The sequence below is a fragment of the Sus scrofa genome, chromosome 15 (genome assembly GCF_054392235.1).
Source record: "Sus scrofa isolate SSC_HxYL_T2T_F1_AM1 chromosome 15, Sscrofa_HxYL_maternal_Yorkshire_Landrace_v2.0, whole genome shotgun sequence".
Classification (NCBI taxonomy): domain Eukaryota; kingdom Metazoa; phylum Chordata; class Mammalia; order Artiodactyla; family Suidae; genus Sus; species Sus scrofa.
The window spans coordinates 107,409,723-107,429,812 of record NC_139397.1 but is presented as its reverse complement, the minus strand read 5'-3'; the positions used below and the strand labels follow the sequence as shown (position 1 = coordinate 107,429,812).

The following is a 20,090-nucleotide window of genomic DNA, read 5'->3' as shown; positions in this document are numbered from 1 at the left end:
TTAAGATCTGAGCTATGAATTGATACAAAGGTATTAAAGCAACTAAGTCATTATCAAAAGCGTCAAAGACTTTTATTTAATTAATGGTTAAAATTTTATTTCTCTAATATATTTTACAGATTTAATTACATTTAATTTTTTTGAATTAGTTATCTTATTCACTGTATCTCCTAATACTAGGACTATTTCTAAAGCACTGCAAATATGGATTTCAGCACCAAGTTATTTGGGAATAGAATTTTTTTCAAATATTCCCCATTTTTAAAAGGCACCTTCTCTCCTTCCTTCATTCTTTCTTCCTACCTCTTCTTTCCACTCTTCTTCCTTTCCTTCCTTCAACTTAGAAGATGAAAATTATGAGTCACTATTCTTTACTATAGTACTTAATACAATAAAAACATATTCCAGCAATTAAATTTATAAATTAAATTTACAAAACACCTATGCTAAAAGCCACTCAATTTTTAAAAGACTTTACATTAATACCCCAAAACTGTAAAACTGTGTAAATATATTTCAATATGTATAGAAATAGAGCACCTGGAGTTCCCATTGTGGCTCCGAGGAAATGAATCTGACTAGGAACCATGAGGTTTCAGGTTCGATCCATGGCGTTGCTCAGTGGGTTAAGGATCTGGCGTTGCCACGAGCTGTGGTATAGGTCACAGACATGGCTTGGATCCTGCATTGCTGTGGCTGTGGCGTAGGCCAGCAGCTGTATCTCCAATTCACCCCCTAGCTTGGAAACCTCTATATGCCTCAGGTGTGGCCCTAAAAAGCCAAAAAAAAAGAAAAGAAAGAAAGAAAGAAATAGAGCACCTATTCATCAAAGGCTCTTATTAAGCATTTTGGTAAATAGTCCACAATAGAGACTATTCAAATGAAGGGAATCAAGAAACTGTGGTTGATTCCTTAATGAAAAATTGGACCAGAAAGTGTTCATTAACTTGGATTACATAAAAAGTCATTAGTTTAATTTTTCCAGTCCTGTGGAGTTTAATTTTATTCACATTAATATCCATGAAATGAATAATGTATTTAAAGGCAAATTTCTGTGAGTTCTAATGCAGCGTTCCAATTTCCTACAGTTAAGGCAGGGGGTAGGGAGGAGAGTTTTACTAATCCTTGTCTTTAGTCTAAATTAATTGCAATATCACCATAATTGGGTATAATTAAATTACACAAACATTGTTCAATAAAATCAGCAATACCTTCTATATTAATATATTCAGTGCAAAAAAGTATATAAATGTATCCACTGTTAACCAAATAATTATTATTTTACACATGAAAAAGTCTCAAAAATGCCACGATCACAAGTATTTTGTATGATGATTGGTTATGTTCCAAGGCCTTTCTTTAGCCAACATTTTCAAGTATTAAGGTTTTACAAACATTCTTTACATTGCTCTGCTACCAAATATTAGTATACCATTTTAAGCTGCTGCTCTTTTGTTCAATGGGATTTACACATAATGCTACACATTTCACTCTTCATTTAAGTCAGTGGATGTACACATTCTGCTTTGCTGCTGCCACCACTGCCTCTCACCAAAACAAAAACAAAGACAAAGCAAAATACATTCTCATAATAGCACCCTCGGTTTCCCTTGCAGACCTATACTTCATTCCTCCTTCTTCTTAGTTATGATCCAGGATAGGCCAGTTAATGCACCATAACCTTAGTCATACATATTCATTCAGGAATGGAAAATTGGACTAAACTGGAATTCCCAACCTGGCGCAGTGGAAACGAATGTGACTAGGAACCATGAGGTTGCGGGTTTGATCCCTGGCCACACTCAGTGGGTTAAGGATCCAGTGTTGCCATGAGCTGTGGTGTAAGGTGCAGTTGCGGCTCGGATCCCGAGTTGCTGTGGCCGTGGCATAGGCTGGCAGCTGTAGCTACGATTTGACCCCTAGCCTGGGAATTTCCATATGCCGTGAGTGCAGCCCTAAAAATCAAAAAAAAAAAAAAAAAAGAGAGTTGGATTAAGTTAAAACAAAGCAAGTCAAATCAGAACCCTTTTCTAAAATTATTTAAAAAGAAGCCATTCCAAAAAATAAAAATAAATAAATAAAAAGAAGCAATTCCTATCCACTTGAGTAAATGGAAGATTGAAAGCCTCATGGCTATTTTGTTCTCAGGTTTCCTGCCTTAAAATGAATCTCAGAGGAAAACAGAGCTCTGAGAGTGAGTGCCTGGATTCAGCTATGTCTGAGGCATCACTATGGAACTTTCAATTATCATAACCAATATACCTTTTGTTTTAGTTGGCTTTATGTCAAGTACAACCAAATAATCACTCTCAAATATGTTATTTACTAATGTGTAATACATGTTTTATGTGACTTTCCCTAAATTGATCTAACAGTATAAAATAATAACAGGCCAAAATGATTGATTGATATATTGAAAACAATAAAAAAATTTTCTACAAAATTGTTATTCAACAACTCCTTTGGTGTTTGAAGGTATCTTGTTGCTTGAAGCTGAAGGCATAATGTGCCATCATTAGATTTTTCAGAATTATCAGGGCAGAATCTACATACTTTAAAATGTTTGTGTTTTCTTAGGAAATCATATAATATAGCTTTTCATTGAACTTAGGTTGGACTATTACATTAATCACATCTTCAATTCTGTTGAATACAGTATAAATGCGATTGGTTTAAACAATTATACTTAACAGATTCAGGATAGATATGAACAACTTAATAAATCTCATATGTGATAAGAGGTGAAATTTTACTAATTAAAAATCATACAAGATGGGTGATATCTCTTCCTCCTGCTGAATTAATATTATGGTTTACATGAAAGCAAATAAAAAATTGATTGGCAGTTGAAAAGAATTATTCAACCCAACTGTATTCTAATAAGGTACCTTCTTATTTCTTTTAAGTTTTTGAGAATGACACCAAGTAAATCTTTTGTGCCTTACTAACTGGTCATAGAAATTTCTAAAGCTATTTGCTTTGACATCTGGACCTTTTATAGACTTTCACTGTCTGATAAGGATTTGATATCTACTATGTGCTATCTGAATGACCCATAAAAAATAAAGACTTGAACTATCAGTGTTTATAGACTGGAAAAAAAAAACTTTATAAGATACTTAAGGGTATATCAGATACTTGGGCCTACAATTTCACAACTTTATTTTTAAGACTGTACAGAATATCATAAGGTACCAAAAAGTTCTCTTCAAATATCAGCTATAAAGAAATAAAAGTTTAGCTTACCAAGTTCATTTTTCTTCATTGTTCCTTTGTTAAGAAAAAAAAATATGACCATTTTCCTTTTTTCACAAATAGTTTTAAACATATTACGCTATCTAAATATCCATTGCTCCCCAAAGACACACGATCCTCCTCTAGAATTTTCTCTCCATTTCCCGCCCCCTCCCACTCTTTTAGACCTTAGCCCCATCTCAAACAGAATTCAATAAACTATAGTCACTAAAGAAAGAGGTCATGGATTATAAATATATATTTGAATCGTTTCTCCCCCTGACCCCACAGGATAGAGACAAAGCTATAAAATAAACACATAAAGCACTTACAATAAACCACCATTATATTTATCCAAGCTATAAAAACATTTTTCTCTTCAGCCGTTTCTGTTAGTCATTTTCCTCACCAGAAGGGAGACATTTCTATCTTGATAAAAGATGAAAAATCTCTCTTTCAGTTATTCTTCAGGTACTCTGCGATAAATGAAGATTGTTTCCTATCTGTGAACAAAGGAGATTGCGATCTCTCATCTGAGCCTAATCTCTTGAGACATAAGGTCCCCAAAACCAATGATATGATTTAGCATAGATATAGACAGCCTCTCCTTGGTTCATGGATTTATCAGAATGGTAAAAAGTGTGGCGATGTCAACATAATTAGGTTGTCTAATTTTATTTGACAATTAAGTATTTTATATATAAATTAGGTCAAATAACCTACAGAGCACTTGTAACACGATGCCTATAATACCTGTCTTTTCTCTCTTCAGGGGTATTTTCAAAGGAGTTCCATATGAAAACAATTTCAAAACTGTAAACTACTATACAAACAGCATAGTATAGTGTAAGAGATCATGTTACCAGCCAAAAAAAGATGCATTCCAGGAGCATTTATGACTTGTGCTGAAAAAGTAAAATTGACAACCAAATTTCCATTTTCTAAAGGATATCAGAGTCCACACATACATGTAAACTTTTGCAAAGACATGTCACTAGATTTCAACATTGAGCCTCAGAAATCAAAAAACCATGTAATGCCACCTATGTCTAATTTGCAAGCTGTGAGTAGTTAAAAGAAATAAATGATTAAAGAGCAGTCTCAGTAATGTTCTGAATCTATTATTACAGGGAAAAGTACTAGCATTAGCCAGAGCAGGTCACTCTTTGGAAGAACTCACAACCAGGTAAGACTGGGCAAACCAATCTTCATCTCTTTGCTATGAACAAAAACACTTAAAAATCAAATCAGTACAAGTACATTCTTTTAGGCAATGATGGCTTCACCTAATACAGCTAACAAAGATGGTATTACCAAGAGCATATCCTCTCTATACCCACTCAATGGCAAATAAGGTGAAATTAAAGAAACAAAAACCTGACAGTCTTATAGGTTGAGGCAAAGGGGAAACAATGACCTGTTTAATAGATTGTCCTCTCTCCAAAATATGGCTGAAAGCTAGTCCTCTAGTTTATAGTAATCAGACTATGATGTTAGAAATGTTCTTTCCTCATCTCCTCCCCAGTCTCATTCATCCAATGAACATTTACTGAATACTTGCTCAGTGCTCTGCACTGGGCATGCAGACAAAGAAATGGAGCTTTAAATCTAGCAGAGGAATGAGACATTTAAGATATTATAACTTGTTACTATAAAAACTAAAATAGATGTCATCTTATTAGGAGCTTACATCTAACTTAATTCTTAATTTCTAAATAGCAATTTATTTAAACGAGGTCAGCCGCCAATGATGATGAATCTTTTAGGATCTTTTAGCTTTTCAAAATGTTTTTCAGTGGTATAGCATTTTACTTTCAAGACAACCCTGTCCCCAAAGGGCTGTGTTTCCTTATTTTACCAAAACTAAAATCAATACAATTAATATTGAGAGGCGAATTAGAAGTATCAGAGCCAAGACCACAACTCAGGAATTCTGACTATTTACTTTTCACGACTAGAAGATAACCCACATCCAGTTTGCAAGTTAAAATTCCATGTACTAAATACCATTTTATTTCACATATTCTTAGTGAACTCTAAGCTTTAATTGATAATACCGGAAGAGAAAAACTCTTACCCATTGTAGCTAATTCATGCTTTTGTGAGAAAATTATTCAAAGCTATGAATTGCTTATTATCAAATAAAATAATGGTGAAATTTATTTTTCGTCTATTAGTACCTGCCAAGGAAACCTTCTATAGAGGAAAACAGACACAGCGTGAAGTCTGAAAGAATATATTAGGTGCTTGTACACACTGAAAATTGCTGCCTAATCAAGGAAACCATACTTTCTAATCTATTTACATCTTGCCAGCTGAATTATAAGTACAGCAATCACAGGCTTACTGTATGTCTGAATTAGATAAAAACTGAATCACTTTCTTTGTGTCTGGTACATTGTAAATGTTCAATAGATATACAAGAAAGATTTGAGGGATGAAAGGCAGAGTGCTAGAAGAGAGAAAAATCTTACCAATAGGTCATCAAGGTCCACCTTGCCAAAAATCAAACAAATAAAAATACCAATAGTAATAAAACCACACACACACACACAGTTAGTGAAACAGAAGCAATATATACATTTAAACACAACCTCTTCTCACATTTTAAAAACTGTAACTCTGCTTTTTTGCCAGTGTTAGCCATATAGTCTTTGAGTATATGCTCAGAGACTATACTTTCAGATAAGTAATTTGTCCAAGATAGAGACAACACTCTGAGATGCAATCTTTATCATCTTTTAAAACTGAAAGAGCCTCATTATGAAATAAGTTTAACTCCTTTAGAAATTGTTTGTGTGTGTGTGTGTGTGTGTGTGTGTGTGTGTGTGTGTGTGTGTATGCATGTATGCCCCATCTATGGGTTGAAATAACCCGCAAAATAAAAATTAAGTTGGAAGAAAAATGTGTGAATTAAATGAGAAGGGTGATAAATAAACATGGAATGAGATCCAAGGAAGGCCTCCAAAGCTAAGCAAGGAACAGTTATTTCTCATTCATTGATTGCTTCATCAAGGCCAAAATACATGGACAGCCAAATATGAACAGGTCACTGGGCTAGTGTCCTCCAACCACCACACTCCTATGCCAAAGTAATTTCTCACTATATGCAAACTAGCCATCTGCTGCTCTCAAAATGCCTACAGTGCCTATAAATCCTATCTATGAGGGTCCTGCCCTGGTCCTCCTGCTACAAGATCGACCCACCTGGAAGCACCTGGCATAACTTTCCCCTCTGAGGAGACTAAAATGTGCACCTAAGATAAGACTGCATCATCTGCATGGAGACCTCAGGCAAAAGCTCCACCTAAACAAAGCAACAGTGAACCAAGAACATGCTCTAGATTCTGAACTTTTGACAGGGAAGAGAATCAGACTATTTGCACTTAGAGCAGAAAACAAGATACACAGGGAGAATGTGCTTTATTGATATTAGGAAGCAGTAGAAGTCATGAAGAATAACAACTATGAGTGATCAGAAACTGAGTCAAAAAGAAAAGTGGAGAAATATATGGAAAGAAGAGAAAGAATGCTGGTAGGAGCAGGAAAAGCAGACAGAAGGGAGCTACATCCTTCCAACGGCAAAGGATCGACTCTGTCACTAGGGGGCAGAGAGGGAATCAGCTCAGAAAAGCTGTACTGGTTACTTCCCATTTCTGAATTTCAGTCCATCTTCCCTGGGTTCTCTTAAAGAATGGGATTCCTGTCGTCTTCATTCCTAAACTTCACTTTACGGAAGTAAACTGAGTGAGTGTTTTTCCTTGCATCAAAAGAACCCAGCATCGTCTCTTCTGTTTGGGCTCAATAGTCACCTAAGGAATCAGTCTTAAAACCACAAATGATCAAAACTTTACCATATAGAACACTGTAAAAATATTATTTTTTACCCTACCAAATTAATAGTCTCAAAAATTATAGTAATCCAATGAAAAAAAAGAAAGCCACACAAATTTACACATCTCAAGTCACTGAAAAAGTGTGCTCTCCAAAAAAGAAAATATGCTCTACATTTTGCAGACATCTGTTCTCCTACAGCTAATTAAAAAGCAAAAGCAAACAAACAAATCTGTGCTATGATTTTTCTGTTTCTTCATAAGAGCAATAAAGCAGATATGATTTACCTATGGCTTCTGTATTTTCCTTCCTGTGTTAATTTTTTTTTTAACTCAAGGCTAAATTAAATGTATTCATAGATGATATTCATATAGCAGAAAAATTAATTCTTTTCAATGTTATGCATCTCTCAAAATCCAGACATTTTCCCTAGATCATCCTTATTTATGCACCAAATTTTATTTTCCTATAATATAAAATACAGGTACAGAATTTGTCCTTAAAAATCATACTCTGCAGCTGGAAGAAAGGAAGATGAGAAAGGGGGAATGAACACGTCAAAAGGGAGAAGAGGAGAGGATAGGATGTAGAAAGGAGGTAAGGAGAAGTAAAAGGATGCAACAGGGGAAGGAAAAGGGAGGCGGAGGACTAATAGTTGCAGTGCGCCATGGACCATCACCACATCCTTATTCCCAGGTTTTACGCCAGGTTGCCACCCACCCACTCTAGAGCCAAAGCTTGGCAGGGCAAAGAGCAAAATAGACTTTTCCATTTCTCATTCATTGATGTTGATCATTCATCTTATTGGCTGAAGGACATGCTGATGGCTCTGAGTCACAGTCCCTCCCTCCCAAAGCCACCCATTCTGGTAAGAAAAACAGAGATGTCCACTTTCCTAACTGTGTATCCCTCATATAGGTTGGCATGTAACTGTTACTAACTTGGTACATGTTTCTGAAGTTGCTAGGATGATACTGTACTTTTGTCACACCTTTAGAACTATAACTTAACAAATAAATTCTACTCAATGGCATGGGCTCACCTAGACCTCAAAAAACACCTGTAAAGGCCTGGGGTATATATGCATTAAACGCCATCTGATTCTCCATGGCTGTGCTGTGCTATACCCACAAGCTAAGGCTCCCTGTTGCTTCAACCTGAACTCCTGGAGTTAAGCTATTTCCATGAGAGTGCCTGGAGGGAGTCTAAGGTAACCTTGGACACAACAGTTCTATTTACCTGCTGGAACTCACTGTCTGCCCTTACAACTGAGGCAACTTCCCCAGCCGTGTGCCCTCTCCTTTATCCTTTCTGGCCAGTTCACACAGAGACAGACAATAAGAGAGAAACTGAAATCACTGTTTCAGTAACTATAAACCTCATTTATTTAATCCATACTTACTGAGTGTCAGGGATATATCCAGACAGTAGTGATACAATGATGAACAAGACAGATTCTCTGCCCTCAAGTAATTTATATTCTATTTATCTACATATAGAAACTAAAATCTAACTACACACGAAGAAAAAATCATTGTCTATTACTACAAGAAATAAAATATATGTGATCTCTCTTTTATACATTCTAGAGATAGACTACTCCAAATTAGTTGGGCTTCACTAGAACATGGATGCAGGTGCTGAGGGCCTGGTACCATGAACTTGATACTCTGACTATGCTGCTTGGAATATAAAATCCTCACGTTCCACTGTGAATTCTCTCCACACACATCTCTGTACCAGTAAGTTACCCATGTAATTCTGGGAAACCAAAGATGTTCTCGGGAGGCTCATTCCTTCCAAGTAACAGAACTTCAAACCCCCACATGGAAAGCCAACAGGACTTCCTCTGGGCTGTGCATGCCCAGCATGGCAAAAGGGCTTCCAATTACTTGAGCACCAGCAGCAGGATAATCAAATAGGAAACAACAAGGATTTATTTGTTTAATGATAGTAAAAGATTTTTCTGAGCAATACCAAGGGAGGTAGGCTAGTTCTGAGTAAGACAGACAAGAAAGTAGCCATAGCATATATTAAAGCCCACTGCATGTAAATTGAAGATTTTTAATATACTTTTTGAAAAATGGCACTATTAGATCTGCTATGTTTAATAAAACACAATCTACAATATTCAGTGTTGCACAAGCATATGAAGTATAACTAGCAAGATCATTGCCACTAGATCAGCTCCCAAAGGTGTCACAAATTAGACAAACCAAAATAAGCTCTTATCTTTGTGACAGCCAATGCTGCTCTGCTTCCAAATTTTTCACCTAGGAAAATGTTGCCAACCCTTCAAATTACATCACATCTCTTCCCTTTAGTCAACTCCTTATATCCTGCCACCATATCTTGTCCATTTTACTTTCAAAAGAGCTCTAGAATCTATTCCATCTTCTCCACTCCCTCTGCCAGACGCTAAAAACACTTTGCCTTGAAAACTGGACTAACTTTCATCATCTGCATGCTCCCCCCAGTTCTTGCCCTACCTCCTGGCTGCACCACCCAGAAATGCAAATCTTGATTCTGCCACCCACCTATTAACCATCCTTCAGTGCATCCTTGGAATCTGCAGGATAAATTTCACAGGCTTCCATAATTTGGTCCCTACAGACACCACTAAAACCACCACTAGTCAACCATTACCTGATGCATTTCCACTGCTTTCAATAGTTCCTGTTCAATGGATTCAATTCCCTGAGTGACTATAAAGGTCCTGCAAAGCATCTCCAAGTCCACAGGTACACCAATTATCTTCTCTAGACTAAAAACATCACATGCAGAAACACACTACTATTGTTCAAAGGTATAAAAATGAATCCTTGAAAGTACCAAAGGCAATTCAAGTTATAACTCTGAATTCTGTAAGTACAACTGACAAAAATAATATTTTCTAGAAGAAATAGGCAATGATGTTAACAGAAAAGATATTAAAATTGGGAAGGAAATAGATTTTCAAAATTTAATATATCCATTGCTCCTGGGAAACTAAGAGTGGAAAGGGCTTTCCAATCACTTACACAGCTATGTCTTCCACCTGTCTTTAAAATCCATGTTTGGTTTTTCTTACAATAGATGGAACCCACCTCCTATTAAGTATCAGTTTCTTTTTTTCTTTTTTTTTTTTTTTTTTTTTTTTTTGTCTTTTTGCTATTTCTTGGGCCGCTCCGGCGGCATATGGAGGCTCCCAGGCTAGGGGTCGAATGGGAGCTGTAGCCACCGGCCTACGCCAGAGCCACAGCAACACGGGATCCGAGCCGCGTCTGCAACCTACACCACAGCTCACGGCAACGCCGGATCGTTAACCCACTGAGCAAGTGCAGGGACCGAACCCGCAACCTCATGGTTCCTAGTCGGATTCGTTAACCACTGAGCCACGACGGGAACTCCAGCATCAGTTTCTTTTTCTCTATCTACTCTATATCCTTTACCTGGTTGGAAGTAAGTGGTGATAATTCTCCAGATGGTTCAATTGTCACATATTTGGTGGAAAAAGCCACTGTGTACACCAAAGGAATCAAAGAATGTTCTACTCTCTTCTCCAGTATTACCTAGTAGCCTTTTAGGTCAGATAATAGAGAAAAAAAAAATAGAAAGAACCCATACTGCTCAATGTTCCAAGGCTTATGAAAGAAAAAAAATCATTTAATATTTTGGCTTATGGCTAGGAGGACCTCAGCTATTCTTTCCATGAGAAGCCTGGAGTCATCAATGAATGTAAACTTAAGACTTTGGAAAACAAGCAACCTATCAACAGGTTTATTTGTAAGTCTCTCAGGTAATAATAAGGGAATAAAATTCACGTCTGCTCAGTGTCAAAAAGAATCATAAACCATCCACTATTCCATTTATAAACATGTGCAGGTGAGTAAAGCATCAATAATAAAACCTGCAGAAATAAAACTCAGTTACATATGTAGTATAACCTTTCTCAAAATTAATTCGGAAAAACACTACATGAAATACATGTCTCACACACACAAACACACACACACACTCAAAAGGTTCCATAGTTACATAGGTTTGGAAAACATTTGGAAAAATAAATTTAAACAATGTTTTTACTTTGGTATTTCTCATGTTTTTAAAATATTATTATGTATTTTGAAGCTCCAAAAATATATTGTAACAGGATTCCTTATTTTATTTCACCAGGAAAACACTTTTTCTTGGAGTACCTCCAGAGTTTTATTCATAATGCTTCCAGAAAAATGAGGAGATAGAGATGGTTTCATGATTAACAATTTTATTTCCAGAAAGTGAGTCAATTTTTACAACTAACCTCTTAACTGGAATGCAGAAGGATCTGACATGCAAGTAGTCAAGAGCATATAAAATCAGATTCAGAAAGAGGCCATGAAATGATTTCTATTTTTTAAAATGCAGCTGGCAATATATACCAGTATTCATAAAGAACATTTTGTCATTAAAAAGGAAATAGAATTATATTTGAAAAGACAGACAATCATGATGTAAACTAGGTTTTGTTCAAAGTCCCTCTGAATTAAGAAAAAGTTTTATTGAACATAAATGACATGTGTATTTTCTTAAAAGAAACATGCCTCTTCCCCATTAGAATGTAATAATTATTACCAAACACATCAAAGACATGGTGAAAACCAAGTTGCTTTTTAAACCAGGTCATCAAAAGATGTATGTGTGTGTCAATTTGCCCCAATATGTTTTTTTCTCATACAATTTAGTTTGGAAAAAAGAATCACCTAGATTTGTTGTAGGTGTGAATGCCTGACAAATCATAATAACATCAAAGGTGGAATGTCCAAAGATATTCTCTGTATTTTCTTTTGTAACGATAATGATATACTTGTAATTTTTTTTAAATGTAAATAAGGTCAAATCATTAATTGTTTCTGCTTACCCTTCTCACCAGGAAACCCTGCATGAGCTGTCCCATGTTTTCTCTCTTGAGCTCTCTCTCTTCCCTTCCCATCCTCTTCCTTTCCTCTCTCTCTTCCTCTTCCTCCAACCCATCCACACAAGTCTTCTTGCTCTGCCTCAAACAAGCCAGGGTCACTCTTGTCTTAGGGTCTTTATACAACCTTTTTCCTAGACCTTCATGTAGCTCAAGAATCTTCAATTCAACCATCGCTCAACCTTCTGCACAAATGTCACCACATGAAAAAAATGCTCCTATCTGACTCCTGCTCTATAATAATTTCACATGCTTCCATGCCCTCTCCTCTTACTCTTACTTTCCTTTTTCGTGTTTATCAGCAGCTTAATTTTTCATTTGTTTATTGTATGTTTCCTTCACTAAAATGAGAGCTCTTAGCTTTCTTCTTTACTACTCAAAAACATGCTTTACAAATCTAGTCGTATATTAGAAACCCTAAAAGGTTTTAAAATGTGCAAATGCCTGAGTGTTACGCATTTCTAACTTAAATAGTATGCAATAAAGGCTTAGGCATGTGTTTCTTGAGAATGACTAGAGAGAAAGATGTCTGTGATGTAATAAGTGAATAAATGAAGGACTGAGTGACATAAATGAAGACACCTACTTCCTATCAAATACATTTACAGAGATGATCATATTTGGAATGTTGCATGCAATATTTAGCATTTAATATTTAATGGTCAAGATATCTATAATTGTCATCTGTTCAATGTTACACAGTACATGGACATTTTAGAAAGGCAAAGACCGTTTCAGATTGCTAATTTGTTGGGGAAAATAATTTGTTTTCAAGTTTCTGTCACTATAAAGGAGGAGTTCTTTCCATGATTGTGTTGAATGATAATAGCCTTCAATTGTGTGGTTAACGCATGATATACTAAAACTAACACTGTTAATTGAGCTATTTACTCTTCAGTTTTTATAACTTGATAATAAAATGAAATATCAACTCCCACAATAAAATTCTAGAAAGCAGTTTATGTCTTATTGCCCTGCATTAAAGTAAGCATGTCATATCTTCCCATCCTTCCAAAAATAGCAGCCAAATCTCTTCCTCCAGCAACTCAGCAGACAAGAGCACTGTCAAGGGTATAGGGATCAAACACTGTGCACATCTTGACTCAAACAAAAATCAAATGGCTCACCACTGACTTAGTCAACATTAATAATTAAATCAAATCTTCCTCAAGAAATCAGATTAAAGGTTTCACAGGTAGAAGCAGCTCTTACTGCCAAAGGGCTTTCCACAATTTGACACATCCAAGATTTGGTGCCAAAAAAAGTGATGAAAATCTTGGAATGTTTCTAGTAGTTTCCAATTAGTAGAGGAAATTTTCATTGCTTGAAAAACCAATGTTAAAAGAAAACATGGAGTTGTTTATAGTGCTCAATCAGGTGTCTTTAAAAGTTATGCTGAGTAAACAGAGACTTTAGGGATTGTGACTGAAGGTCTTTCTACCTGAAAAATATCAGCAGTTAGGAGTAGAAGTGAAGCCTATTTTGGTCAGAAAACATTCTGAGTCATGAATGACACTGTTTATAGGATTATAACTAGAGAATCACAGAATGAACTAGGTAAAATCATCAAAGTAAGCCAGTGAGGCACTAACTACAGGATGTCAATCAAAGAGAATTGGAGATCAAGAGGCAGCAGAGCTTATTTCCAAAGGGGAAACAAAATTCTCCAACATCGAAGAGTTCACATCCTATTACAAGATATTTTTTAAAGCAACTGTAGTCATAAAATATGAAACAACCACAAAATAAACACTGAAATCTTTATATTTAGCTAGTTTCCAACCTTTTTCCTACCCCCATTTACTTATCTATCCTTTTCTTTCCTTTCTGTGACAATAACTCAGACATACATCATCTTGCACAATTCCTAAAGCTAACCAATGTATAAGCAACATATCAAATTGAGTTCACTTTTCTAAGTCCTATAGCACTGTTAATATCATGTAAAAAAACAAAGTATTTTCCTTCTAAAATTATAAAAAAAAAAAGAACAATCAAGTATATTAGGCCTGTCACCTCTCTTTAGGAAAATTAATACTAAATGAGTATCTTTTTTTTTTTTTTTTTTTTTTTTTTTGTCTTTTTGCTATTTCTTGAGCCGCTCCAGTGGCATATGGAGGTTCCCAGGCTAGGGGTCCAATCAGAGCTGTAGTCACCAGCCTAAGCCAGAGCCACAGCAACGCAGGATCCGAGCCGTGTCTGCAACCTACACCACAGCTCAGGGCAACACCGGATCCTTAGCCCACTGAGCAAGGCAGGGAATGAACCCGCAACCTCATGGTTCCTAGTTGCATTCGTTAACCACTGAGCCATGACGGGAACTCCTAAATGAGCATCATTTTTTAATTCAACTGGCTCTTACATCTGTAACTATTAAGTCACTTTTATTCACCACCACTTTTATTCAAAACTGTACAACTTTTTCCATGAGATGTTGTGAGCCACACAGGAAGTCCAGTTTTTCTGAGATGAATCTGATCACCACCGAATTAAAGGTTTTGATTTTGCAGGTTGTAGAATCATGAAGCAAACATAACAGGAAATGTATTCACTAACCTGCTAGAGGAGAAAAGCATTCCAAAATTTTGGTTTACATAGATAGATAATTTGAGTGAGTAGAGAATAGCTTGTGCCAGTGTTTTTACTCTCATTTTAAGGACTGTTAAACATAATCATAGCACCATTTACTTCTCCTTCATGGTTTGTACCACTCTGGAGCCTAATTAATTATCAGTGACTACATCTGTTTTGCTCACTGCTATATCTTCAACATTTGGTACAATGCCTGGCATCTAACTGTAACTCAATAAATATCTGTTCAAAGAATAAATTGTTAAAAATTTATAAGGAAGTGAGAGCAGGGTGGCAGCATATCAGTTTATAGGTACTTTGAAACAGATACTTGAAACTTTTCTGTATTTTTTGGCATACAAATTCAATTTAAAAATACTAAATTTATCTATGAAGAAAATTATCATTGATAAGCCTTCCAATACATCTTTGTAATTATCTTATAATTATGTTGGCATTTTTTTTAAGTCAAAAAGAATTTTTGGTTCTCTTCTCAAAATAAAAAGACCAAAGAGCCAAAAGAATATAATTGAGTCAATTACCCACCATATAATTAAGAAGCTAGACTGATTACTTATTTTTTAAATGTATCAATTACTCGATATTTTCTGATTAGAAATGGATGTCCAAAAGATGCTCAAAGCATGAACAATCATCAGGAGAATGCAAGTGAAAAACTATAATTAGATATCATCTCACCCTTGTTAGGATGGCTATTATCAAAAAGACAAAAATAACAAATGGTGGCAAGGGTGAGGAGAAAAGGAAACCCTTGTACACCGCTGGTGGGAATATAAATCGGTGCAGCCACCATGAGAAACAACATAGAGGGTGGGTGGTGGGAAAAATGAATGAAGGGAGTCAAAGGTACAGACTTTCAGTTATAAAATAAATAAGTCATGGAAATGTAACATACAGCATGGAAACTACAGTTAATTTTAACTGTACTGCATAATAGAAAGTTGAAAAGAGAACAGATTTTAAAAGTTCTGATCACAAGGAAAAAAAATTCTATAACTATGTATGAAGATGGATGTTAACTAGACTTACTGTGCTAATCATATCATAATATATACAAATTTTGATCCATTATAGTGTACACCTTAAACTAACATGACTTTTTATGTCAATTACACCTCAATTAAAAAAAATAATACCTTACAGATTTTTAAAAAAGGATGTTCAGTGTTCATGCTTTTAAAAGGATGGTCTCAAATACACTTGGCATTAGAAACAAGTTTATTTTTCTTTTCTTTTCTTCATGTAAAACACTGTGCAAGGAGTAAGCAGTCTTAAATGTTATCCTGTAAATTCTATACTGACATTGTTAAATGTCTCCTAAAGATAATTTTGTATCTCTATCAAAATTTTTCAGGACAATAAGAAAATACCAGAAAAACAACCATGAAGCATACACACAAAAACTTTTGTTTGTGATTTTATAGCTTTTTCTCACACATTTTTTTAGAATCCTATAATTGTTATTAAAAATAAACATTATTTCTATTCTTTTTCTTTTCTTTTTTTTTATTTGACATGTTAAGAGTTTATCTATTCTTTTTCCAATCACCTCAAAAAATATTAACTCAGGAGTTCCCACGGTGGCATAGAAGGTTAAGAATCTGACTGCAGCAGCCTAGGTCACTGTGGAGGCGTGGATTTGATCCCTGACCTGGCACAGTAAGTTAAAGGATTTGCTGTTCCTGCAGCTGTGGTATAGGTTGCAGCTGGGGCTCCGATTCAATCCTTGGCCTGGGAACTTCCACATGCCATGGGTACAGCCATGAAAAACAAACAAACAAAACCCCCCTCATATTCCTTAACCCTAAACTTAGTATTCAGTGGAAAATAATTTCTTAGGCAATAAGGCAAATTTGCTGGTTCAGTTCTCAACTCCATGAACTCCAAATTTTATTATATTTGTCACCATCTCTATTAGAATTATAGTAGCAGGAAGTTATGCAATATTTTGCCTAATAATTTTAAAAATCTAGATTCTTAATACTAAATCTTTTTTCAGTTTCTTACCTCTTTAATAACATAACTGTTTTTCTCAAGTATTTCTATTTCCTTTCTTTCTCCTCTATCACAATTTACATGATGTTATCAAGAAATATCTGTCCTAAACCCTAGCTCACAAAAGTAAAAAACATACAGAATGCAATATTTCTCGGTGCCAAGTCTGTTTGTCCTTTTGTTTGGTACTTCAAAGCATTAGTGTACCTAAAATACAACCAATCAGTGTGATCTGCCACCAAAACGACCCCCTAATAGATCCCAGTATACACATTGATTAAATATCCATTCTAATCTAAGACCTATAACATTAATTAATCTTTTCAGCTGATCTTATTGGGTGGGCTTCATCACCTGCTTACCAACAGGAGGATCTTGAATAAAATATATCAAGATATAAGGCTACAGAGAAAGTTTTTGAACTTTGATAAAATGAAAAAGGATTTTTCCTCATATTCAGAACTGTACTGCCCATGACCTAAATATGGCTAAAAAGTGAAAATTTTTATTCTAATCATACAGTGTATCAGTGATGCATAAGTTTACATACATGAATATAAGTTAATGGTATAAATATACAAAAATAAAGAGACCATGATTTGTTAATTTCATATATATATATTAATTTTACTGTATTTCATTTTATTTTATATGGAAAATGAAAATTTCCAATTACTATTTAATAGAAAGATTTAAAAAGATTTTATTTATCACGAAGAATAAATTTCTGAAGACTCTGATTATGACTACATTGTTTTGAACACATCATTTTGAAATTCTCTATGACAATGCCTTTTTCTTTAAAAGTTATTTCAACTTTTTTTGGAGTGGTTATTGTTTACATGTACTTGAATATTTCTACATGGGTTAAAATTGATACTTAACTAAAATGATTAATATCTATATGTTTAAAAATAGAGAGTAAGATTCTACAAACTGAAATAGAAAATTATCCTTTTAAAATAATAACAGGAGTTCCTGTTGTGGCTCAGCAGGTTACGAACCTGACTAGTACCCAAAAGGATGCAGGTTCGATCCCTGGCCTTGCTCAGTGGGTTAAGGATCTGGCGTTACTGTTGAGGCAGAATAATAATTCAGGTAGTTAGTGTAGGCATATGGGCTTCGATATATTCCCTGATTAATGTCCATGGTTTAAAATTTGTAAAAACAAATCAAGATAAACAGGCCTTGCTTGTTGGAAGATTAACTTTGAAAGTACATCTGTGGACATTAACCTCTGATCTACACATCTTACTGTTAGAAAAAAATGTAAAAATGGCAACTCTAAGTCTAGAGAAAGAAGAATAAAAGTTCCATTAAACATATGGAGCCTATCCTAACTCTAAGCCCCTACTGGACAAGGCCCAATACAGGTGTTGGGCAAGGCCAATAGGGAGAAGAACTGATAATACAGGACCCCACATTGGTATCCCTGTCTGTAAGAGATAAAACCTCCTTAGAAGATTAGAGGACAGTAACTCTTCCTCCCCATCCCAATGTCTGTGCTGGGAGCTGTCTGCCTTCCTGTAACAAAGACTTTTGTTTGCTTGCCACCTGTGTGTTGGCAAAGAATATTCTTCAGCTCAAACAAGAACCCGGATTCTGGTAGCTGTGGTGTAAGTTGCAGATGCAGGTCAGATATAGCATTGCTGTGGCTGTGGTGTAGGCTGGCAGCTGCAGCTCCAATTCGACCCCTAGCCTGGGAACTTCCATATGCTTCAGGTGCAGCCCTAGAAAGCAATAAATAAATAAATAAATAAATAAATAAATAAATGAAATAATAGCTATCAAAAGTTACACAACTATGTACTAAGGCATATGTACATGTATCCTAAAGGTAAAATTTTTTAAAACCTCATCACCGAAAGCAACTGATTGTTCTGTCTTGGTCTAGAAAGTTATTCATCAGCATCTCTGACAAGGTCTTCATTCTATTTTCTATTCTCTCTTAGTTGGGGAGGTTTTTTGGTCTCCAACTAGTTTATAGCTATATGAATGTATTCCAAGAAGTTCCAAGATGACCTAAAATTATATACAATATTAGATGTGTTCATAGGTATTTTGAGCCTATTCTCAAAAGGGCCTATAACCCCAATATACTAAGAATTGCCACTTAACTTTTATTGCTTCTTCCGTACATAAGCTGATGTGAATTTGTGAGTCTGTGAGTGGTCTAAAGATATACAGATTAGTAACATAGGTTAAAAGATTTTAGAAATATTTCACTTAGTTTCTAATTTAACATAAATAAATATATGCAATAAAATTAAGTGCAGTGATAACAATACCATACCAAAGCACAAGAGTCACAGATAAAAATTCCTTAGCAAATACACTAATTTGTTTACTTGCCCTGCTGTGATAATGGGCCATGTCAATGCTTTACAAATACATTTATCCAAAGTCTGACAGTCATTCTTACTTTTTTGTGTGTTATAACAAACATCTTATTGCTTAGCTGACTAGCTTGAGAGAACCAAACAAAAAACAAAGCAGAGTATCTTTTGCAAAATCAAGTTAGACTGGGTATTTTGACAAGGAAGAAAGGGAGGGAGGGAGTAAAAGGAAAGGAAAAGAAATAATACTTTTCACTCATGTAAATAAAAATATAAAAATAAAACCTATTAATCCAAGTTCGGCATTTTCTCAGATTTACAGAATGGATGTTTCACTATGGAATGTTTAAACTGTACTCTGTTTGTATTCTTTTTGTCTTTGATGAAGTACTTGCCTATTTCATTTTTGCTCATCAGCCTTTTACATCAGTTTTCTATTCAGTCTTTGGGGGTGGAAGGTGGTGGGAGGAGCTATCTGTCAAAGCTCCTTTATTATAGACCCAATTTTCTTATTTGACAACTTTCTGATTCATGTGTTATTTATTCCTGTGTATCTTTTTTAACTTCCACAGATTTGGGCTTGAATAAAATATGAAAGTAAGATTTCTTAAGACTAAAAAACCCCATTTTTTTCTTTTTTTAAGTTTTTCATTCTAGCAAAATATATATAACATAAAATTTACCTCTTTAACCATTAAGTGAACAGTTCAGTTATAAGTACATTCACCTTGTTGTGCAATCATTTCCAACACTCTTCATTTTGCAAAAACTGTGTTTCATTTTGAAACACACTACACTCTATTAAACATCAATCCCCATTGTCAGTAATCCTCACTCTTTGCAGGCCCTGAAGAAATTAATGTATTTATAAATGTTGGGAAAGTATGAATTCATTGAGGAAATGAACTTCCTAAAATACATTTTATATTTCTTCAAACTTTACTGCATAGAGGTCTTTCCTCAAGTATGTGTTGGTCATTGACAATCTCTCTTCATAATTAGCACAAAAACATTGCATTGTTTTCTGAAGATCAGAGGTGCCTGTGCATTGGAAGTTACTTCCAATAATGAGGATGATTTCTCACAACCTACCTATACTTTTATTTTATTTTGTCTTTTTAGGGCTGCACCAGAGGCATAAGGAGGTTCCCAGGCTAGGGGTTGAA

General features: G+C 35.1%; 2 protein-coding genes across 43 annotated transcripts in view; both read right to left on the bottom strand.

Moving 5' to 3' along the window:
- Positions 1 to 1,982, bottom strand: part of COL3A1 (collagen type III alpha 1 chain) — a 528,757-nt gene extending 526,775 nt beyond the window's left edge. The window contains exon 1 of the mRNA XM_084997936.1: positions 1,857 to 1,982. The gene's annotated coding sequence lies outside the window, so the exon portion shown is untranslated. The remainder of the gene's footprint in view (positions 1 to 1,856) is intronic.
- Positions 1 to 20,090, bottom strand: part of GULP1 (GULP PTB domain containing engulfment adaptor 1) — a 263,558-nt gene that overhangs the window by 183,281 nt on the left and 60,187 nt on the right. The window lies entirely within an intron of this gene.